The sequence below is a fragment of the Notamacropus eugenii genome, chromosome 5 (assembly GCF_028372415.1).
Source record: "Notamacropus eugenii isolate mMacEug1 chromosome 5, mMacEug1.pri_v2, whole genome shotgun sequence".
Classification (NCBI taxonomy): Eukaryota; Metazoa; Chordata; class Mammalia; order Diprotodontia; family Macropodidae; genus Notamacropus; species Notamacropus eugenii.
This window is the reverse complement of record NC_092876.1, coordinates 382636371-382658654: the sequence shown is the minus strand read 5'-3', so window position 1 is coordinate 382658654 and position 22284 is coordinate 382636371. Positions and strand designations below refer to the sequence as shown.

General features: G+C 39.2%; 1 protein-coding gene and 1 pseudogene across 1 annotated transcript in view; both read right to left on the bottom strand.

Annotated features, from left to right (window-relative positions):
* LOC140506819 (claudin-34-like) overlaps positions 1-22284 on the bottom strand; it is a 92243-nt gene that overhangs the window by 44729 nt on the left and 25230 nt on the right. The window lies entirely within an intron of this gene.
* On the bottom strand, positions 8470-9164 carry LOC140503043 (ATP synthase subunit delta, mitochondrial pseudogene; annotated as a pseudogene).

Here is a 22284-nt window from a genome sequence, read left to right as displayed (position 1 = left end):
AGACTATAGAAGGTAACTTTCTTGGTGAACAGGTTTTTTCTTCCATCCTTTCGGATGAGGAAGAACAAAGCATATCATCAGAGGAACTCAAGGCTTCCAAAACCTCCAAAACAAATATACAATGGTCTCAGGCCATGGAAGAGCTCAAAAAAGATTTTGAAAATCAAGTAAGAGAGAAAAAAAATTGGGAAGAGAAATGAGAGTGATGCAAGAAAATCATGAAAAGTAAGTCAAGAGCTTGCTAAAGGAGACCCAAAAAATGCTGAATAACACCTTTAAAAAACAACTAACTCAATTGGCAAAAGAGGTCCAAAAAAGCCAATGAGGAGAAGAATGCTTTAAAAATCACAATTAGCCAAATGGAAAAGGAGGCTCAAAAGCTCACTGAAGAAAATAGTTCCTTAGAAATTAGAATGGAGCAGATGGAAGCAAATGACTTTATGAGAAACCAAGAAATTACTAAACAAAACCAAAAGAATGAAAAAATAGAAGACAATGTGAAATATCTCATTGGAAAAACAACTGACCTGGAAAATTGATCCAGGAGAGACAATTTAAAAATTATGGGACTTTCCCAAAGCCAGGATCAAAAAAAGAGCCTACACATCATCTTTCATGAAATTATCAAGGAAAACTGTCCTGATATTCTAGAACCAGAGGCCAAAATAAATACTGAAAGAATTCACCAATCACCTCCTGAAAGAGATCCAAAAAGAGAAACTCCTAATATTGTAGCCAAACTCCAGAGCTCCCAGGTCAAAGAGAAAATATTGCAAGCAGCTAGAAAGAAACATTTTGAGTATTGTAGAAATACAATCAGGATAACATAAGATCTAGCAGCTTCTACATTAAAGGAATCGAGGGACTTGGAATATGATATTCCATTAGTCAAAGAACTAGGATTAAAAGCAAGAATCACATACTCAGCAAAACTGAGTATAATACTTCAGGGAAAAGTTGTCATTCAAAGAAATGAGGACTTTCAAGCACTCCTGATGAACAGACCAGCATTGAATAGAAAATTTGACTTTCAAGCACGAGAATCAAGAGAAGCATGAAAAAGTAAACAAGAAAGAGAAATCATAAGGGACTTTCTAAAGTTGAACTGCTTATATTCCTACATGGAAAGATAATATTTGTAACTCTTGAGACTTTTCTCAGTATTTGGGTAGTTGGAGGGATTATACACACACACACACACACACACACACACACACACAGAGCACAGGGTGAGTTGAATAAGAAAGAATATCTAAAAATATAAAATTAAGGGGTGAGAGGAATATATTGGGAAGAGAAATGGAATGGGGCAAATTATCTCTCATAAAAGAAGCAAGAAAAAGCTTTTTCAATGGAAGAGAAAAGGAAGGAGGTGAGAGGGTAGAAGTGAAGCCTACTCTCTTCACATTTGGTTTAAGGAAGGAATAACATGCTCACTCAGGAAAGTAGGGGAGAAGGGGACAAGTGAGGGGGGGGGATGATAGAAGGGAGGGCAAATGGGAGGAGGGAGTATTTGAAGTAAACATTTTTCAGGAGGGACAAGGTCAAAAGAGAGAATAGAATAAAAGGGGGGCAGGATAGGATGGAGGGAAATATAGTTAGTCTTATACAACACGACTATTATGGAAGTCTTTTGCAAAACTACACACACACATATATCTCATATTGAATTGCTTGCCTTCTTAGTGGGGATGGGTGGGGAGGGAGGAAGGGAGAGAAGTTGGAACTCAAAGTTTTAGGAACGAATGTTGAGAATTATTTTTGCATACAACTAGGAAATAAGAAACACAGGTAATGGGATATAGAAATTTATCTTGCCCTACAAGAAAAGAGAAGATGGGGATGAGGGAAAGAAGGAGTGTGACAGAAGGGAGGGCATATTGAATGGAAGGTGTTATGGGGGTGGAGAGAGAGGAGAGATGGGGAGAAAATTTGGAACTCAAAATTTTGTGGAAATGAATGTTGCAAACTAAAAATAAATAAATAAACATTAAAAGAAGAAAACATATTGTGAAGTGTGACCTATCCAGTATTTCCCCCTAAATGAAGAAAGAACACAACCCTTTCCCAAGTGGTGTTCTGTGTGAAAGGCAGCCATATTTGGGAAACCTGGGAAGCAGTGATGATGCACAATATGTGTCCAAAGATAAGTTTATGAACTTTCCTGAGCCTCAGGATGCTATTGGATAAAAGGAGAGAGAGTTGGACTAGGTCCTCTGAGGACCTTTCTAGTTCTGAATGTGCAAAATCTCAGTGGAAAACAAGTCTGTTAACTCAGAAGATTTGTGTATACCTGACAGTGTGGTGTTCATGTACAACCAGATGATGGAGGGCTTTGCATACCCAAAAATTTTTTGCAGACATTGTCCAGTTGGTTTGAGGAAGCCAGTTGGCTTGGCTGAAAGCAGAGCTATACTGAATATCAAAGAAGGTGACTGATTCTGAGTGAGTGGAGCAGTGGGGAGATTTTGGGGACAGGTAGAGAACTCAGCACCCTATTGTAACAGTCCCTGGTGAAGGTGATGAAGGCCTGTGTATGGGTTGTTACTATGGTTCTGGAGAAGAAATGAGAGGACAAAATAGCTGGATTTGTGGGTTGTAAAAATTGTCAGCACTTGGTGGCCTGTGAAGGGTATCGAGGGGTTAGAAAGGAGATGTAGAGGATGACATCTAGGTTGTGAGCCTGGGTGACTGGATTGTGTGGTGCCCTCTCCCTTGATTGGGAGTCAGGATTAAGTTCAGGTATAGGAAGGCTCAACAGTTCAGAAATACTGAGCTGAATACATCTGTGTTCTTAGTAGAAAATGAATGAAATCAGCACCTACCTAAACCCACAGAAAGATTTCTACAAGAACAGTTGAACAAAATATCTCTTTCCAAAGCAAAGACAGGAACCAACCACCACAGGTATTGTCGCAAAGTTCTGCAGTGGAGAACTGGATCCACTTCTGTAACCATGGAGACCAAGGAAAGCATTGGCTTTGTGATGTAAGCAACACATGGCATTTTGTTTTCTCAAATCAACACCAAAATATAAAGAGGTGCTTTTCAAAAGAAAGAACAGAAATGGTTAATAAGGATTTCAAAAGCATAAAATGCTTTTAGTGATTCAATTATACAATGCTCCATAAAGAAGTTAAAAACAACTTAAACAGATGAAGAAATACTCAGTACTCATGATTGGGCCATGTCAACATAACAAAAATGGTAATATTACCAAAGTTAATTTTCAGATTTAATGCTATACCATAAACCATCAAAGGGACACTTTACAGAAATTGATAAAATTGGAAGGTGGAAGATGGCGTAGTAGAAAGACGCACATACACATAGCTCCGAACCCACAACCCATAGAACAACTACAAAGAAGTAACTCACGGCGAATTCTGCACCTAGAGGCCACAGAACATTGGAGCGAGGGAGATTTCTGTTCCGGAGAGACCTGCAAACCTCTCGTAAAAGGTCCTTCGTGCTGCGGACTGGGCGCCGGGACTGGGAGCTGAGTACAGCCCTGCCGTGGCTGCGGCACCGAGAGGAACAGATCCGAGTGGGCTTCAGGGACGGGATCTCCAGCGGCCGCACAAGTACCTCCACCCACAGGTGACGGGGGTCTGTGAGAGAGTCCCTTTGGCGGGTCGAGGGGGGAGTGGGGTGCCCCCATGGGTCGGGCCCCCTCGGGAGACAGAAGCTGAGGGGCAGCGGCAGACCAGGGCTCTCCAAGCAGGCAGGAGCCTGGATCCATTGTTGAAGGTCTGTGCATAAACTCCCTGAGGGAACTGAGCCTGAGAGGCAGCCCTGCCCTCACCTGAGCATCTGAATTTAATCTCACACTGAATAGCAGCCCTGCCCCCGCCCAAAGCCCTGAGGCTGGAAGCAGCATTTGAATCTCAGACCCCAAACACTGGCTGGGAGGATCAGGAGGTGAGGTGGGTGTGAGGAAAATATTCAGAGGTCAAGTCACTGGCTGGGAAAATGCCCAGAAAAGGGAAAAGAAATAAGACTATAGAAGGTTACTTTCTTGGTGAACAGGCATTTCCTCCCTTCCTTTCTGATGAGGAAGAACAATGCTTACCATCAGGCAAAGACACAGAAATCAAGGTTTCTGTGTCCCAGCCCACTCAATGGGCACAGGCCATGGAAGAGCTCAAAAAGAATTTTGAAAATCAAGTTAGAGAGGTGGAGGAAAAGCTGGGAAGAGAAATGAGAGACATGAAGTCAAAGCATGAACAGCAAATCAGCTCCCTGCTAAAGGAGACCCAAAAAAATGTTGACGAAAATAACACCTTGAAAACTAGCCTAACTCAATTGGCAAAAGAGGTTCAAAAAGCCAATGAGGAGAAGAATGCTTTCAAAAGCAGAATTAGCCAAATGGAAAAGGAGATTCAAAAGCTCACTGAAGAAAATAGTTCTTTCAAAATTAGAATGGAACAGATGGAGACTAATGACTTTATGAGAAACCAAGAAATCACAAAACAAAACCAAAAGAATAAAAAAATGGAAGATAATGTGAAATATCTCATTGGAAAAACAACTGACCTGGAAAATAGAGCCAGGAGAGACAATTTAAAAATTATGGGCCTACCTGAAAGCCATGATCAGAAAAAGAGCCTAGACATCATCTTTCACAAAATTATCAAGGAAAACTGCCCTGAGATTCTAGAACCAGAAGGCAAAATAAATATTCAAGGAATCCACAGAACACCGCCTGAAAGAGATCCAAAAAGAGAAACTCCTAGGAACATTGTGGCCAAATTCCAGAACTCCCAGGTGAAAGAGAAAATATTGCAAGCAGCTAGAAAGAAACAATTCAAGTATTGTGGAAATACAATCAGGATAACACAAGATCTAGCAGCTTCTACATTAAGGGATCGAAGGGCATGGAATAGGATATTCCAGAAGTCAAAGGAACTAGGACTAAAACCAAGAATCACCTACCCACCAAAACTGAGTATAATACTTCAGGGGAAAAATTGGTCTTTCAATGAAATAGAGGATTTTCAAGCATTCTTGATGAAAAGACCAGAGCTGAAAAGAAAATTTGACTTCCAAACACAAGAATGAAGAGAACCATGAAAAGGTGAACAGCAAAGAGAAGTCATAAGGGACTTACTAAAGTTGAACTGTTTACATTCCTACATGGAAAGACAATATTTGTAACTCTTGAAACATTTCAGTATCTGGGTACTGGGTGGGATTACACACACACACATGCACACACGCACACATACATAGAGACAGAGTGCACAGAGTGAATTGAAGAGGATGGGATCATATCTTAAAAAAAAATGAAATCAAGCAGTGAGAGAGAAAGATATTGGGAGGAGAAAGGGAGAATTGAATGGGGCAAATTATCTCTCATAAAAGAGGCAAGCAAAAGACTCATTAGTGGAGGGATAAAGAGGGGAGGTGAGAGAAAAACATGAAGTCTACTCTCATCACATTCCACTAAAGGAAAGAATAAAATGCCTACTCATTTTGGTATGAAAACCTATCTTACAATACAGGAAAGTGGAGGATAAGGGGATAAGCAGAGTGGGGGGGGATGATAGAAGGGAGGGCATGGGGAGGAGAGTGCAATTTGAGGTCAACACTCATGGGGAAGGATAGGATCAAAAGAGAATAGAAGTAATGGGGGACAGGATAGGATGGAGGGAAATATAGTTAGTCCTATACAACACAACTATTATGGAAGTCATTTGCAAAACTACACAGATTTGGCCTATATTGAATTGCTTGCCTTCCAAAGGGAAGGGGTGGAGAGGGAGGGAGCTAAAGAAGTTGGAACTCAAAGTGTTAGGATCAACTGTAATGTTCTTACCACTAGGAAATAAGAAATACAGGTAAAGGGGTATAGAAAGCTATCTGGCCCTACAGGACAAAAGAGAAGACGGAGACAAGGGCAGAGAGGGATGATAGAAGAGAGAGCAGATTGGTCATAGGGGCAATTAGAATGCTTGGCGTTGGGGGGGGGAGGGGAGAAAAGGGGAAAAATTTGTAACCCAAAATTTTGTGAAAATGAATGTTAAAAGTTAAATAAAAAAAAAAAGAAAAAAGAAAGAAAAAGAAAAAAGAAAGAAAAAAAAAGAAATTGATAAAATTACAACAAAATTCATTTGGAAGAAGAAAGGATCTAGACTATCAGAGGAAATAATGAAAAAAGGTAGGAATGGAGGATATACTTCCAGATCTCAAACTATATTATATAGCAGCAATCATTAAAACTTGCAATTGATTAAAAAATTGATGTCAATGAACAGACCAGACAAGGAAAAATCAGAAATAATGGTACTCAATAACCCTGATTAAGAAACCTGAAAACACATTTGTTGGGATACAACTCCATATTTAAAAACTGCTGGGAAAACGGGGAAACAACTGGGTAGAAATTAGTCTTAAGACAAGCATACTGGAAAAATATCAATTGCTCATGGGTGGACTGAGCTAATATAATAAAAACAACAATTCTACCTAAGTTAAGTTACTTATTAAGGGTCATTCCAATGAAACTCACCAAATTTTTTTTTTGATAAAGCTAGAAAAAACAACAAAATGCATCTAGAAGAACAAATGATCAGGGAATTAATGAAAAAAAAATACGAAAGAAGATAGCCTAGCAATATCAGATCTCAAACTATATTATAAGGTGGTAATCATTAAAACTATCTCATACATCTAAGAAATAGAGTGGTGGATTGGTAGAGTAGATTAGGTATACAAACCACAGTAGTCAATGACCATAGTAACTTCTCTAGTATTTTATATTGTCCACAGTTATTTTAAATGGAATTTCGCTTTCTATCTCTTGGTGCTGGGCTTTGTTGGTCATATAAAGAAACGTTGATGATTTATGTGGGTTTATCTTATATCCTACAACTTTGCTAAAATTGTCAATTATTTCAAGTAGTTTTTTTAGTTGATCCTCTTGGATGATCTAGGTATATCATCATATCAACTACAAAGAGGAATACTTTGGTTTCCTCATTGCCTATTCTAATTCCTTCAATTTCTTTCTCTTCTTATTGCTATAGCTAGCATTTCTAGTACTATATTGAATAATAGTGGTGAAAATGGGCATTTTTGTTTCACTCCTGATCTTATTGGAAATGATTCTGATTTATACCCATTACATATAATGTTGTTGATGGTTTTAGATAGATACTACTTATCATTTCAAGGAATTCTCCCTTTATTCCTGTACTCTTTAGTGTTTTTAATAAGAATGGGTGCTATTTTTTTTTGTTAACGGTTTTTTCTGCATCTACTGAGATAATCATATGATTTTTGTTGGTTTTATTATTGATATAGTCAATTATGTCGATAGTTATCCTAATATTGAACCCATCTTGCATTCCTGATATAAATCCTCCCAGGTGGTAGTGTATAATGCCTGTGATATGTTGCTGTAATTGTTTTGCTAGAATTTTGTTCAAACGTTTCACATCAATATTCATTAGGGAAATTGGTCTATAGTTTTCTTTCTCCGTTTCAACTCTTCCTGGTGTAGGTATTGGCACCATATTTGCATCATAAAAGGAGTTTGGCTGAATTCCTTCTTTGCCGATTTTTCCAAATAGTTTATACAGTATTAGAATTAATTGTTCTTTAAATGTGGTAGAACTCACTTGCGAACCCATCTAGCCCTGGAGATTTCTTCTTAAGTAGTTCATTAATGACTTATTCAATTTCTTTTTCCAAGATGGGGTTTGTTTAGACTTTTTACCTCTAATTCTGTTCATTTGGGTAAGTTATATTTTTGGAAATATTAATCAATTTCTCTCAGATTGTCAGATTTACTGGCATATCATTGAGCAAAATGATTGCTAATGATTGCTTTCATTTCTTTTTCATTGATGGTATTTTCACCCTTTCCATTTTTAGCTTTCTTTCTTTTTTAAAAAAATCAAATTAACAAATGATTATCTCCTATTTTTCTATATTGTTGTTTTTTTCCCTCATAAACTCAGTTCCTAGATTTATCTATTAGGAACTATTTTTTTTCTTTAACTTTCAGTCTTATTAATCTCATCTTAGAGTTTCAGGATTTCCAATTTGGTGATGAATTGTAGATTTTTAATTTGTTCTTTTTCTAGCTTTTTTTTAGTTCCATGTCCAATTCATTCATCTGACCTTTTTCTATTTTGTTGACATGACAAGAATTTACAGAAATAAATTTGACCCCATAAATTTTGATATGTTGACTCACTATTTTTATTCTCTTTAAATTGTTGATTGTTTCTATGATTTGTTCTTTGACCCACTTCTTCTTTAGGATTATTTAGTTTCCAATTTTTAAAGTCCAGAAACTATGTGGCTGGGATTGGAGGGTAGGGGATTAGGCAGGAGGGGGGATTGGGGAGTAGGCATCCTCTTTCTTTCTGATATTTCCTGGTCTCCTCAGCTCAGGGCGATTGCTATGGAGCAGAACAGTCACACCATCTCTGGACAACTCCAAAAGTTTGGCTCTCTAGTTTATGATTCCAGCATTTTGATGATGACTTCATTGGCTTCTATCCAGATCTGAACCTCAGCCTGGGCTGCCTCATTTGATGTCCCTGACAGGTCTGGGTGTACCTTTCCCAGGTTGGATCTGGTAGCCACTGGGTCCAGCATCTCTAAGGTCATGGCTCTTCTGCTAGCAGCTGCACCAAGAAATTGGCACTTACTGTGATGAAACCACTGCTCACAAAATACTTGGTAGTGGTGCCTTCCTCAATATGGACAGTCACCACACCATGCTTCAGCACTTTCAGGGTGAGAACATGGGCAGCAAGGATCCCAAAGGCCTCACTCTGGGTTGGGACATCCACCTGCTTCACATTGGCCTACTTGAAATATCGCTGTGTCAGGGAGGTGAAGGTGAAGGACATCTGGCCAAGGATGATGGTGGTCAGGGTTACCTCAGTATAGGTGTGGGCTGCAGAAGCTGCAGCAACTAGACCTGGGCTTGGTGGGGAAGGTGGGGCCCACAATGGCAGCGCAGGATGGTGGGCACCATGGTGGTGGTGATGGACAGGCTGGATAGTGGGAGCTGGGCAACAGGCTGCTGAGCCAAGGACAGAGAGGAGGGCCATGCAAGGGATCCAATTAATTTTAATCTATTTTTCCACTGCCCTTTGTGATTGTGATTTTTATTGCATTATGATCCAAAAAGAAGACATTTAATATCTCTGTGTTTCTAAATTTGATTTTGAGGTTTTTATGCTCTATTATGTGGTCAATTTTTGTGTGCCATGTGCTGCTGAGAAAAAAAAAAGGTATATTTCTTTCTCTTCCCATTCAGTTTTCTCTAAAAAACAGTCTGTCGTCTAACTTTTCTAATGTTCTACTGACCTCCTTAGCTTCTTTCTTATGTTTTGGTTGGATTTATCTAGTTCTGAGAGGTAGAGGTGGAGGTCCTTTACAAGCATAGTTTAATTTTGTTGTCTATTTCTTCCTGTAACTCACTTAATTTTTCCTTTAAGAATTTGGATGCTATAGCACTTGATGTTTAGTACTGACTTACTTTATTGTCCATGGTACCTTTTAGCAAGATGTAGTTTCTTTCTTTAACTCTTTTAATTAAGTCTATTTTTTGTTTTTATTTTGTGTAAGATTAGGATTGCTACTCCTACCTAATTTTTTTTTACTTCAGCTGAGGGATAATAGATTTTGTGCCAGTCCCTTATCTTTACTCTGTGTGTGTCTCTCTGCTTCAAGTTTGTTCCTTGTAAATAATATTGTAGGATGCTGGTTTGTGATCCACTCTGGTATCCACTTCTGTTTCATGGGAGACTACATTTCATTCACATTCACAGTTATGATTACTAACTAGGTCTTTCCTTCCATCCTATTTTCCTGCTGTTTTTCCTCTCTCTTCTGTACCTTTCCCTCCTCATCAGTGTTTTGCTTCTGTCTACTACCTCCTTTGAGCTGCCTTCTCTTCTGTCAGTTTCCCCCAACCTCCACATATTTAATCTCCTCTATTCTTACTTCCCTGTTGGGTAAGATATATTTCTACATTCAATTGATTGTATATGTGATTCCCTTTTTGAGTCAGCATTGATGAGAATAATGTCCAAATAATCCCCATTACCAATCTCCCCATCTTCCCCTCTACTGTAATAGGCTTTCCACACCTATTCATGTGAAATAATTTACCCCATTCTATCTCTTCCTTCTATACCAGTTATACTCCTCTTTCTCCTCCCTTAATTATTTTTATGTCATTCCCTCAAAGTCACCTTATACTTATATCCTCTATCTATGTATATTCCTTCTAACTGTACTATTAATGATACAATTTTAAGAAGTACTAGTATCATATTCCCAGGTATGGATGTAAATAGTTTAGCTCTATTGGATTACTTCTGTTTTATTTTCCCTTTTAACAAGTTTATACTACCCTTGGTACTGAAGATCAAATTTTTGGTTTAATTTTTATCATCTCCTTATGAAAACTTTAAATCCTTCTACTTCTTTGAATGACTATTTCTCCCCTTGATTTATTATGCTTTAATTTCACCAGGTAAGTGATTGTTGGTTATAGTCCTAGCTCCTTTGCCTTCCAGAATATCATGTTCCATGACCTCCAGTTCTTTGATGTTACAGCTAAGTCCTGTGTAATCCTGATCATGGCTCCCTGACATTTGAATTGTTTCTTTCTGGTCATTTTCATATTTTTTCCTTGACCAGATAGCTCAGAAATTTGGCTACAATGTTCTTTGGGGTTTTTATTTGGGGATTTTTTCCTTACGTGAAAAGTGAATTCTTTCAATATTGCCCTCTGGTTCTAGGACACCAGGGCAGTTTTCCTTGATTCTTTCTGGTCATTTTCAGTATTTTCTCCTTGACCTGGTAGCTCAGAAATTTGGTTATAATGTTCCTTGGGGTTTTATTTGGGGATTTTTTTCTTTATGTGAAAAGTGAATTCCTTCAATTTTGCCTTCTGGTTCTAGGACACCAGGGCAGTTTTCCTTCATAATTTCTTGAAAGATGCTGTCCAGTTACTCCTTTTGATTATGGCTTTCAGGTAGTCCAATGATTCTGATATTGTCTCTCTGGGGTCTCTTTTCCAGGTCAGCTGTTTTTACTTTGAGGTATCTTACATTTTCTTCCATTTCTTTTTTCTTTTTCATCGTTTTGAATTTGATTGATACATGACATCTCATAGAGTCATTAGCTTCAACATGCCTAATTCTAACATAAGAAGTTGTTTTCCTCAATTAGCTTTTTTTTTTAAACTTTCTCTTCTGTTTGGCCAATTGTACTTTTTTTAGGAGTGGTTTTCTTCTGTAGATATTTGTAGCTCCTTTTCCATTTGGCCAGTTCTCCTTTTTTAAGCACTTATTTTTTTCCCAAGCTGTTGACTCTTTTTCTCATAATTCTCATGCATCACTCATTTCTTTTTTTCCCATTTTTCTTCTACCTTTTTTTTGTCTGATTTTTAAGCTCCTTTCTGATGTCTTCCATGAGTTCTTTGTGGGCTTGAGACCACTTCCATGTTTTCTTTGGGGTTTTGTCCATAGGTGTTTTGTCATTGTTGTCCCCCTCTGAGTTTGCAGGTTGGTCTTTCCTGTGACCATAATAACTTTCTATAGTCAGATTCTTTTTTCTTGTTGTTGGTGTGGTTTGCCCACCTGTTTTAACCATCTCCCTTTCTTTTAAAGTTGAGCCCTGCTCCTAGGGTGGAAGGAGAACTGTCTCAGGCTTCTTGTGCCAAGTGCTGCAGGAACTGGCTGTTTACCTGGTGATGCACTAATATTGTCCATATCTGGTGCTGTGCTGAGGGAGTGGGTAGGGGTTGGTCAATGCTGCTGGAGTCTATAGGGGTCTGCTAAGTTACCTGGTGTTGAGCCAGGGTTCTAATAGTGGTATTTGGCATGTGCTAAGGCCAGAGGGGTGTTCCTGCTTTTCCCTGGGGCTACACTGTAGCACCTGGTGGTCTAGCCTCTGGTAGCTGCCTGTATACCCAGGGCTATGCTCAGGCACTTGACAGGTGACATGCTAGCAGCTGTCTGTTTACTTAGGAACCAATAGGGTTGACTTCTACCTGTTTGTCCAGGGCTACACTGAAACTGGTGAAGGTCTAGTTAGAGTTTGTCCATTTGCCTGGGGCTACACTGAGGCACTTTCTCAGGGCTGAAGTCTGCCCATACCCTAGCTATATTGAGGCAAACAGCGGGGTACTGGTGTTGGTATTTGCCTGCCCTACCACCCTGAGCTCAGGATCTACCATTGGTTTGCTGAGGCAGGGCTTACTGCTGTCTTGCTGGGATGCTTCCTATCCTGGACTGTTCTCCCTCTTTACCTGAGTGACACAGACCTTTCCTGATGATCTTACAAATGTCTTAGGTTAAAAGACTGTTTTACCCCAGCTACTTGCTGGTTCTGCTTTTCCAGAATTTGTTTTGGGATACTATTTTATGGTTGTTTGGAGGTGAGTATGGGGGAGTTATATGGTGATTTACTATTTACTGTGCTATCCTGGTTCCCAGAAGTCTCTGGAAAAACAATTTAACTTCTCATCTTTAAAATGGGAATAATAGTTCTTACCTACCTACTTCACAAGGTTGTTGTGAAGATCAAACAAGTTAGCACATGTAAAGCAATTTCTAAACCTTGAAGTGCTATATAAATCTTAGCTATTGTTATTATTAACAATAATAAATCAAAATAATGGCAAGGTTTCACCTCACATCTAGTAAATTGGCAAAGTTGATAAAAATGGGAATAGACAATGCTACAGGGATAGTTAGGTGACAGAGTAGATAGAGCACAGGATCTGGAGTTAGGAAGACCTGAATTCAAATCTTGACTCAGACATTTACTAGCTGTGTGACTCCAAGCAAGTCATTTAATCTCTGTTTGTCTCAGTTTCCTCATCTGTAAAATGGTCATAATAATAGCAACTATTCCCCAGGGTTATTGTGAGGATCCAATGAAATGATATTTGTAAAGCAGTTAGTACAGTGCAAGACACATAGTAAGGGCTATATAAATGTTAGCTTTATTTTTATTTTTAGAAAGACAGAAGTCCATTGTTGGTGGAGCAATAATAAATCAATACAATTCTGCAAAGCAACTTGGCATAATAAATATGAAGTAACTAAAATTTCCTTCCATTTTTTAAAGATTATATATATATATATTTTTTTTAACGAGTAAAAATCTGCCTTCTTACTCTGTCCCTTCAACACTCTTCTCCACTGAGCAATATAGATAAAACAAGTCTCATTACAAAAATGTATAGTTAATCAAAACAAATGGCCACATTGTCCATGTGCAAAAAAATTGTCTCATTCTTTATTCTGAATTCTTTATCTCCCCATCAGGAGAATGTTTTCATGTTTCATTATTAGTTTTCTCTAATTATGTTTGATCATTACCCTGATAAGTGGCAACTAGGTGGCAAAGTGGATAAAGTGCCTTGAGGGGTCTGGAGTCAGAAGACTCATCTTCCTGAGTTCAAATCTGGCTTCAGACACTTAGGAGCTGTGTGACCCTGGGTAAATTACTTAACACTGTTTGCCTCAGTTTCCTCCTATGGAAAATGTGCTGGACAAGGAAATGGCAAACCACTCCAGTGCCTTTGCCAAGAAAATCCCAAATGGGGTCACAAAGAGACTGGCACAACCCAAAAAATAACCGAACAATAACAAAATTACATTGACACAAGCTGCTAATTCTTTCAGAGGTGTTTGCCATTGCCATATTCTTGTCATTATATTGTTCTCTTGGTTCTGTTTGCTTCACTGGGCAGCTATTGATACAAGTCTTCCCAGATGCCTCTGAAACTATCTCTTTCATTATCCTTTTTGGCAGCACAACAGTATTCCATCACACTGACATGCCAAAGTTTGTGCATCTATTTACCAATCTATGAACACTCCCTTAGGTATCCATTCTTTGCCACCTCACAAAGAGCTATGAATAGATTTCTGCATCCTTAGGGTTTAGGATTAATGACCTGAGTTGTGTATTTCTCATGAGACCTTGCTTGTAGATGTCATTCTCTTCTTCCATGTTTGTCTTGGGCTTCCTTGCCATCACAAGAACTCTTTATGGTGGGGATGTTTTATTTACACATTCTCCTAGACCACTTCCTGCTTTAGAATTTAATGTTAGGGCTCTTTGTGGCACTTCTGGAAGGAAGGTCTGGGCTTCAATCTCCCCCCACCCCCAGCTGTCTGCTGTTCCTTAGATGAAAGTTTGTGAGGTAAAACTAACATGAGGTGAACTTTCTTGAAGCCTAGTATGTTCTCTAACAGAGCTGCTCCCAGGCCTGCTGTTTGTTGATTCAGTGGAGTCTGCCAGTAGGTAACTACAATTCACTCAGGCCAAACCTCAGCCCCAGGAGGCTCTTTTCTGAAGGCATCTCAAGTTATCTTAGGAGGACAGCTGTTTTACCCCTTTATCTTTGCTGCTCTACCCCTTTATTTTTGCTGCTCCACATTTATTTCATGGTGATTTTCTATCTGTGAGAGAATTTGGAGAGCCTGGAAATTTCTGACCTACTCCATCATCTTCCCATTATACGCTGACTTACCCTGACAATGTTAACAAAAATCAAAAAAGAGCCATCTATTCAGATTTTCCTAACATATGTATATGTATATATATATATATATATATAAAACTGTAAAGCAAAACAAAACTGGAATCTATGTGAATGTCCAACAATAGGAAAATGGTGAAATATTTTGTTCCACGTCAGTGTTGTAGAAGACTAACATCACTGAGGCCAAAAATATGGGAGAAATACTAAGAAATCTGGAAAATCTTTCTGCAATAAAGCAAAGGGCCAACTATAAGACTGAAGTGCACACTTATTCCAATTACATAAGAGAAAAAAAGTGAATGAGAATGAATATTCAAAGAATGCTGATGGGAACTTACAAGCCATGACCAAAAGTTATGCTATTTAATATACTGAAATTAGTTCATTTAAATATGATCACAAAGCAAGTTTAAAAAAAATACACTGAGCCAACCACTTCATCTCCTAATAACTAGTCTTATTCAAGATAGACCTAAAAATTTTCTAGAGACCAGAGTAACCTACTGTCAAATTCCCCCACACCTTTGGAGGCTAAACTCTTAATCATTCTCAAACTCCATGTGTTCTTTCATTTCTCCACTAGGTGGCAGCACAAGCACGAACAATATCCAAAAGGAAGGTCAGAGAATTGAAGCTTTCTGTTGGTAACTGATGATTACAGCAGGTGATTCATAATCGGGGTTAGATGTGATGTCCACATTTGGTCTGATATAAAAACAAACAAGGGCAGCTGGTGTCTGAGTGAACAGAATGCCTAGACTGGAATCTGGTCGACTCATCTTCCTGAATTCAAATCGAGCTCCAGATACTGTGTGACCCTGCGCAAGTCACTTAACCCTATTTGCCTCAGTTTCCTCATCTGTAAAATGAACGAGAGAAAGAAATGCCAAATCACTCCAGCATCTCTGCCAAGGAAACCCCAAATGAACCAAGAAGAATCAGACATGACTGAAAAATGATTGAACACACAGAAAACAAACAAAAGTAAGGTTTTCTTTTGTTTACTAGGAAGGTTCAGCTGCCTCCTCCAGCCTAAATGACCTTGGCAGAGGTGACTGCCAGTGGGTGGCTCTAAGTCTTGGTCTTACAGGAAACAAAAGGAAACAACTCAATATTCTAAAGAAATTGCGGAAAAGGAGGGAAAAGATACAAAAGAGATGCCAAGCAGCCTTATGTTATGGACATTGTGATTTCTGTTTTAGACTTTGTGCTGGGGGAGGGGGATGGGTGAGGGAGGCTGAAGTTTCCCAGATATAGTCCTTAGATCAGTGGTTTTTAATCCTATTTTTAAATTCTGTACCTATTTGGCAATCTGACAAATCTACGGACTCCACATACCATAAATGCATGAGATTACAAAGGAAGCCAATTATATTGAGATACAGTTGTCAAAGTACTTAAAAAAAAACAAACAAGTCCATAGATTCTACTATCATCAACGCCTCATTAAAAACATTGATTGGTAAGAGAATATGTGTGTGAAGCCTCTAACCCTTCCTCTGGTACATGCTTAGTTCCTGGCCTATAGTAAGCTTCTAATAAACATTTTATTTATCTATCTATTTATATCTGTCTATATATAGTGCTATGAGGGGCCTGGAATAAGGAAGACTCATCTTCCTGAGTTCAAATTCAAACTAGCTGTTTGCATCTGGCCAAGTTTCAAAATCCTGTTTCCCTCAGTTTCCTGATCTGTAAAATGAGCTGGAGAAGAACATGGCAAACCATTTTAGTGTCTTTGCAAAAAAACCCTAAATGCAGTCATGAAGAGTTAGACATCACTGAAAATAAATCAATAACAATCTACCTGTCTGACTATCTGCTGCTGCTCTCTCTAAACTAATGTATCTGTCCTCTCCTTTATCTCTCACCTGTACCTGAAACATTCACATTTCTATCCTTTAAATTCCTTCTCTTCCTTCAAAGGACAGGCTCAAATATCACCTTTTCATTGAAGCCTTGATTCCTTCCCCACTATAAAATCACCCTTCATCTTATTTCTTAGAGCACTAGATTCTTCCTTTGTCCTGAACATATTTCACATTGTATCATACTTATTTGTGTGTCTGTCATATTTTCCTTTAGATTTTTTAGCAACTGGAAGGCAGAGGCTGTGTCTCAATTCATATTTCTAATCCCCAGAATCTAGTGTAATACCCTTTACACAGTAGGCACTTAATACATATTTGTTAACTTCAACTGGAAGTAAGAAGAAAAAAGAGGAAGAAAAAAAATGAACAAAAAAGAAAAAAAAGACAGTATGGAATTATATGAAATGGCTACTACTGTCTCAGATTTCTTTAGTGGCAAAAGTATCTTAGAAAGTCTGCTTATCCTCTCTTCAAAGAATTCAATACCATTCCTAGGTCTATATCTCTGAAGACATCCTGAATAAAGGCAAAAGGACCTCTTTGTACAAAAATATTGATAGGAGCTCTTTTTATGGTGGCTAAGAATTGGAAGTCAAAGGGATGCCCATCAGTTAGGAAATGGCTAAACAAACTGTGGCATATCATTCTAATGGAATATTACTGTTCTATAAGAAATGATAAGTAGAATGATTTCAGAAAACCTGGAAAGACTCACATGAACTGATACAAAGTGAGGTGAACAGAACTAGGAGAACATTGTACACAGTAACAGCAATTTTGTTTGATGAAGAACTGTGAATGACTTAGGTATTTTTAGCAATACAACTATCCCAGACAATCCCAAAGGACTAATGAAGCTATCCACCTCTAGAGAAAGAACTGATATTGTTTGAATGTAGACTGAAGAATGCAATATTTCAATTTCTTTCTTTCATTTCCTTCCTGTTATTTGAGTCTTCTTGTACAAAATAACTAATATGGATATATTTTACATGATTGCACATGTGTAACCTATATCTCCTTGCTTACCAGCTATGAAAGGGGGGAGGGGAAAGGGAAGGAGAGAGGGAGAGAGGGATTTGGACCTCAAAACTTTTTTTTTTTTAAATTTAACTTTTAACATTTATTTTCACAAAATTTGGGGTTACAAATTTTCTCCCCTTTTATCCCCTCCCCTCCCCAAACCCAAGCATTCTAATTGCCCCTGTGACCAATCTGCTCTCTCTTCTATCCTCCCTCTCTGCCCTTGTCTCCGTCTTCTCTTTTGTCCTGTAGGGCCAGATAGCTTTCTTGACCCCTTAACCTGTATTTCTTATTCCTAGTGGTAAGAACATTACAGTTGATCCTAACACTTTGAGTTCCAACTTCTTTAGCTCCCTCCCTCTCCACCCCTTCCCTTTGGAAGGCAAGCAATTCAATATAGGCCAAATCTGTGTAGTTTTGCAAATGATTTCCATACTAGTTGTGTTGTATAGGACTAACTATATTTCCCTCCATCCTATCCTGTCCCCCATTACTTCTATTCTCTTATGATCCTTTCCCTCCCCATGAGTGTCGACCTCGGATCGGATTCTCCTCCCCATGCCCTCCCCTCTATCCTCCCCCAACCTTGCTTGTGCCCTTGTCCCCCACTCTCCTGTATTGTGAGATAGGTTTTCCTATCAAAATGAGTGTGCATTTTATTCTTTCCTTTAGTGGAATGTGATGAGAGTAGACCTCATGTTTTTCTCTTGCCTCCCCTCTTTATCCCTCCACTAATAAGTCTTTTGCTTGCCTCTTTTATGAGAGATAATTTGCCCCATTCAATTTCTCCCTTTCTCCTCCCAATATTTCTCTCTCACTGCTTGATTTTATTTTTTTTTAAGATATGATCCCATCCTCTTCAATTCACTCTGTGCACTCTGTCTCTATGTATGTGTGCGTGTGTGCATGTGTGTGTGTGTACTCCCACCCAGTACCCAGATACTGAAATGTTTCAAGAGTTACAAATATTGTCTTTCCATGTAGGAATGTAAACAGTTCAACTTTAGTAAGTCCCTTATGACTTCTCTTTGCTGTTCACCTTTTCATGGTTCTCTTCATTCTTGTGTTTGAAAGTCAAATTTTCTTTTCAGCTCTGGTCTTTTCATCAAGAAAATTTGAAAATCCTCTATTTCATTGAAAGACCATTTTTTCTCCTGAAGTATTATACTCAGTTTTGCTGGGTACGTGATTCTTGGTTTTAGTCCTAGTTCCTTTGACTTCTGGAATATCCTATTCCATTCCCTTCGATCCCTTAATGTAGAGGGTGCTAGATCCTGTGTTATCCTGATTGTATTTCCACAATACTTGAATTGTTTCTTTCTAGCTGCTTGCAATATTTTCTCTTTCACCTGGGAGTTCTGGAATTTGGCCACAATGTTCCTAGGAGTTTCTCTTTTTGGATCTCTTTCATGCGGTGTTCTGTGGATTCCTTGAATATTTATTTTGCCCTCTGGTTCTAGAATCTCAGGGCAGTTTTCCTTGATAATTTCATGGAAGATGATGTCTAGGCTCTTCTTTTGATCATGGTTTTCAGGTAGTCCCAGAATTTTTACATTGTCTCTCTTGAATCTATTTTCCAGGTCAGTTGTTTTTCCAATAAGATATTTCACATTATCTTCCATTTTTCCAATCTTCTCGCTATGTTCTGTGATATCTGTCTTTCTCACAAAGTCCTTAGCGCGTCCATCTGTGCCATTCTAGTTTTGAAAGAACTATTTTCATCAGTGAGCTTTTGAATCTCCTTTTCCATTTGGCTAATTCTGCTTTTGAAAGCATTCTTCTCCTCATTGGCTTTTTGAACCTCTTTTGCCAATTGAGTTAGGCTAGTTTTCAAGGTGTTAATTTCTTCAACATTTTTTTGGTTCTCCTTTAGCAGGGAGCTGATCTGCTTTTCATGCTTCTCCTTCATCCCTCTCATTTCTCTTCCCAGTTTTTCCTCCACCTCTCTAATTTGATTTTCAAAATTCTTTTTGAGCTCTTCCATGGCCTGAGCCCATTGGGTGGGCTGGGACACAGAATCCTTGATTTCTGTGTCTTTGCCTGATGGTAAGCATTGTTCTTCCTCATCAGAGAGAAAGGGAAGAAATGTCTGTTCTCCAAGAAAGTATCCTTCAATAGTTTTATTTCTTTTCCCTTTTCTGGGCATTCTCCCCAGCCAGTGACTTGACCTCTGAATATTCTCCTCACACCCACCTCGCCTCCTGGTCCTCCCAGCCAGCGTTTGGGGACTGAGATTCAAATGCTGCTTCCCACCTTAGGGCTTTTGGTGGGGGCAGGGTTGCTATTCAGTGTGAGATTAAGTTCAGGTGCTGAGGTCGGAGCAGGGCCACCTCTCAGGCTCAGTTCCCTCAGGCAGTTTATGTACAGACCTTCCACAATGGATCCAGGCTCCCGCCCACTTGGGGAGCCCCTGTCTGCAGCCACCTCTCAGCTTCTATCTCCCGGGGGACCCGAGCCATGGGGGCACCCCACTCCCCTCTCGACCCGCCAAAGAGACTCTCTCACAGACCCCCGTCACCTGTGGGTGGAGGGGCTTGTGCCGCCGCTGGAGATCCTGTCCCTGAAGCCTGCTCAGATCTGTACCTCTCGGAGCCTCAGCCGCCGCAGGTCTGGGCTGGGCTCCGCGTCTGAAGCACGGGGGACCTTTTGCGAGAGGTTTGCAGGTCCCTCTGTGGGTGGAGGGACCCGCGTGGCCGCTGGAGATCCCGTCCCGGAAGCCCGCTCGGATCTTTTCCTCACGGTGTCACGGCCGCTGCAAGGCTGCCCTCTGCTCCCAGTCCCGGCGCCCAGTCCGCAGCACAAAGGACCCCCCACGAGAGGTTTGCTGGTCTCTCCGGAACAGAAATCTCCCTCGCTCCAATATTCCGTGGCCTCTGGGTGCAGAATTCACCGTGAGCTGATCCCCTCTAGCCATTCTGTGGGTTGTGGGTTCGGAGCTATGTGTATGTGTGTCTTTCTACTCTGCCATCTTGGCTCCACCCCCCTCAAAACTTTTTTTAAAAATGTTAAAAATTGATTCAATATATAATGCGGGGGGAAACAAAATATATATTAAAAAATTTTAAACCAATTGTATTAAAAAAAAGAAAGAATTGATCATACAACTAAATATTTTTTTTTGAGACTGACTTAGTTCCCAGTCATATGCTACCACTTCTCTGAAGTAGAATAGAAAAGACTTACAATCGAATTCATTAGTTAGAACCACATTAAAACTTGTACAACTTTCTTTATTCTACTGTGTATATACTGTGTATATAGTTGTTTGTTAAGATGAGGATTTTTTTAAAAAGGGAATAAATAAAAACTACATTGAAATCCTGATATGCTATCAGTCCCCTCAGGAACTCATTTCATATTTCACATTCATAATAATTTACTGAAAGTCTCCGGATTAGTGTAGAATCAAATAAAAAACTCAGGTCTTCATATATCCCACTTCCAAACATTATAATGAAGTAGAGATAGAATGTGGTAGCTGGAGTCAGGAAGAACTAGATGAATATTTTCCCTCCTCCATGCTTACTAGCTATATGTGTCTAAGTAAGTAATTACTAATATTTGTGTATCTCTTTAAGGCTTGAAAAATACATGTTTTATTTCACTTAATCCTCACAACAACTGTGTGAAGTGGGTGCTGTCTTACAGATGAGGAAACTGGGCCTCACAATGTTAAGTGTCTTGCCCAGGGTCATGACTCAGTGTTTTAATTTAGTTCCTCTGGTCACCAGTAGCCTCAGTTTCCTCATATGTAAATAGGGATAATAATACCTGTAAAATTAGCCTCACAGGGGAAGGGGATAGGAGAGAGAAGATAAAAGAAGGGACAGAAAATTTGGGAAAGGGATAAATAGAAGCATACATTATTGGGGAGGACAAGTCAAGGGAGAGAATGGAATAAATGGAGGGCAGGATAGGACAAAGGGAAATGTGGTTAGTCTTTCGCAACATAAAATTTATGTAAGTGTTTGCATGGTTGCATATGTGTGACATATGCTGAACTGCTTGTTTTCTCAATGAGGGTGAGTGGGGAGGGAGGAAAGGAGAGAATATGGAGCACAAAGCTTTAATAATGAATGTTAAAAATTGTTTTAGCATATAACTGAAAAAGAAGATATACAGGCAGTGGAGTATAAAAATCTTTTTCCCTACAGGAAAATACAAGAGATGGGGAAGGAAAAAGAGCAGGTAATAAAAGGGAAGACAAAGGAGAGGAACGGGTGCATGGGGTGCATGCTGTCCTGGGGTAGGGGGTGGGGAGAGATGAGGAGAAAATTTTTTTAAAATGTTTATTTATTTTTAGTTTTCAAAATTCATTTCCACAAAATTTTGTGTTCCAAATTTACTCCCCATCTCTCCCCTCCCCACCCCAAAACACTGTGTATTCTGATTACCCCTTCCCGCTATCTGCCCTCCCTTGTATCACACCCCTCCCTTCCCATGTCACCATCTTCTCTCTTTTCTTGTAGAGCAAGATAGACTTCTATACCCCATTACCTGTATTTCTTATTTCCCAGTTGCATGCAAAAACAATTCTCAACATTTATTCTTAAACTTCGAGTTCTAATTTCTTTCCTTTCCTCCCTCCCCACGCATTCCCACTGAGAAGGCAAGTAATTCAACATAGGCTATATATGTTAGTTTTGCAAAGATTTCCATAATAGTCATGTTGTGTAAGACTAACTATATTTCCCTCCATCCTATCCTGCTCCCCATTTATTCTATTTTCTCTTTTGACTTAGTCCCTCCCCAAAAGTGTTTACTTCTAATTACTTGGTCCTTCCATTTGCCCTCCTTTCTATCATGTCCCTTGCTGCACTTATTCCCTTCTTCCCTACTTTCTTGTAGTGTAAG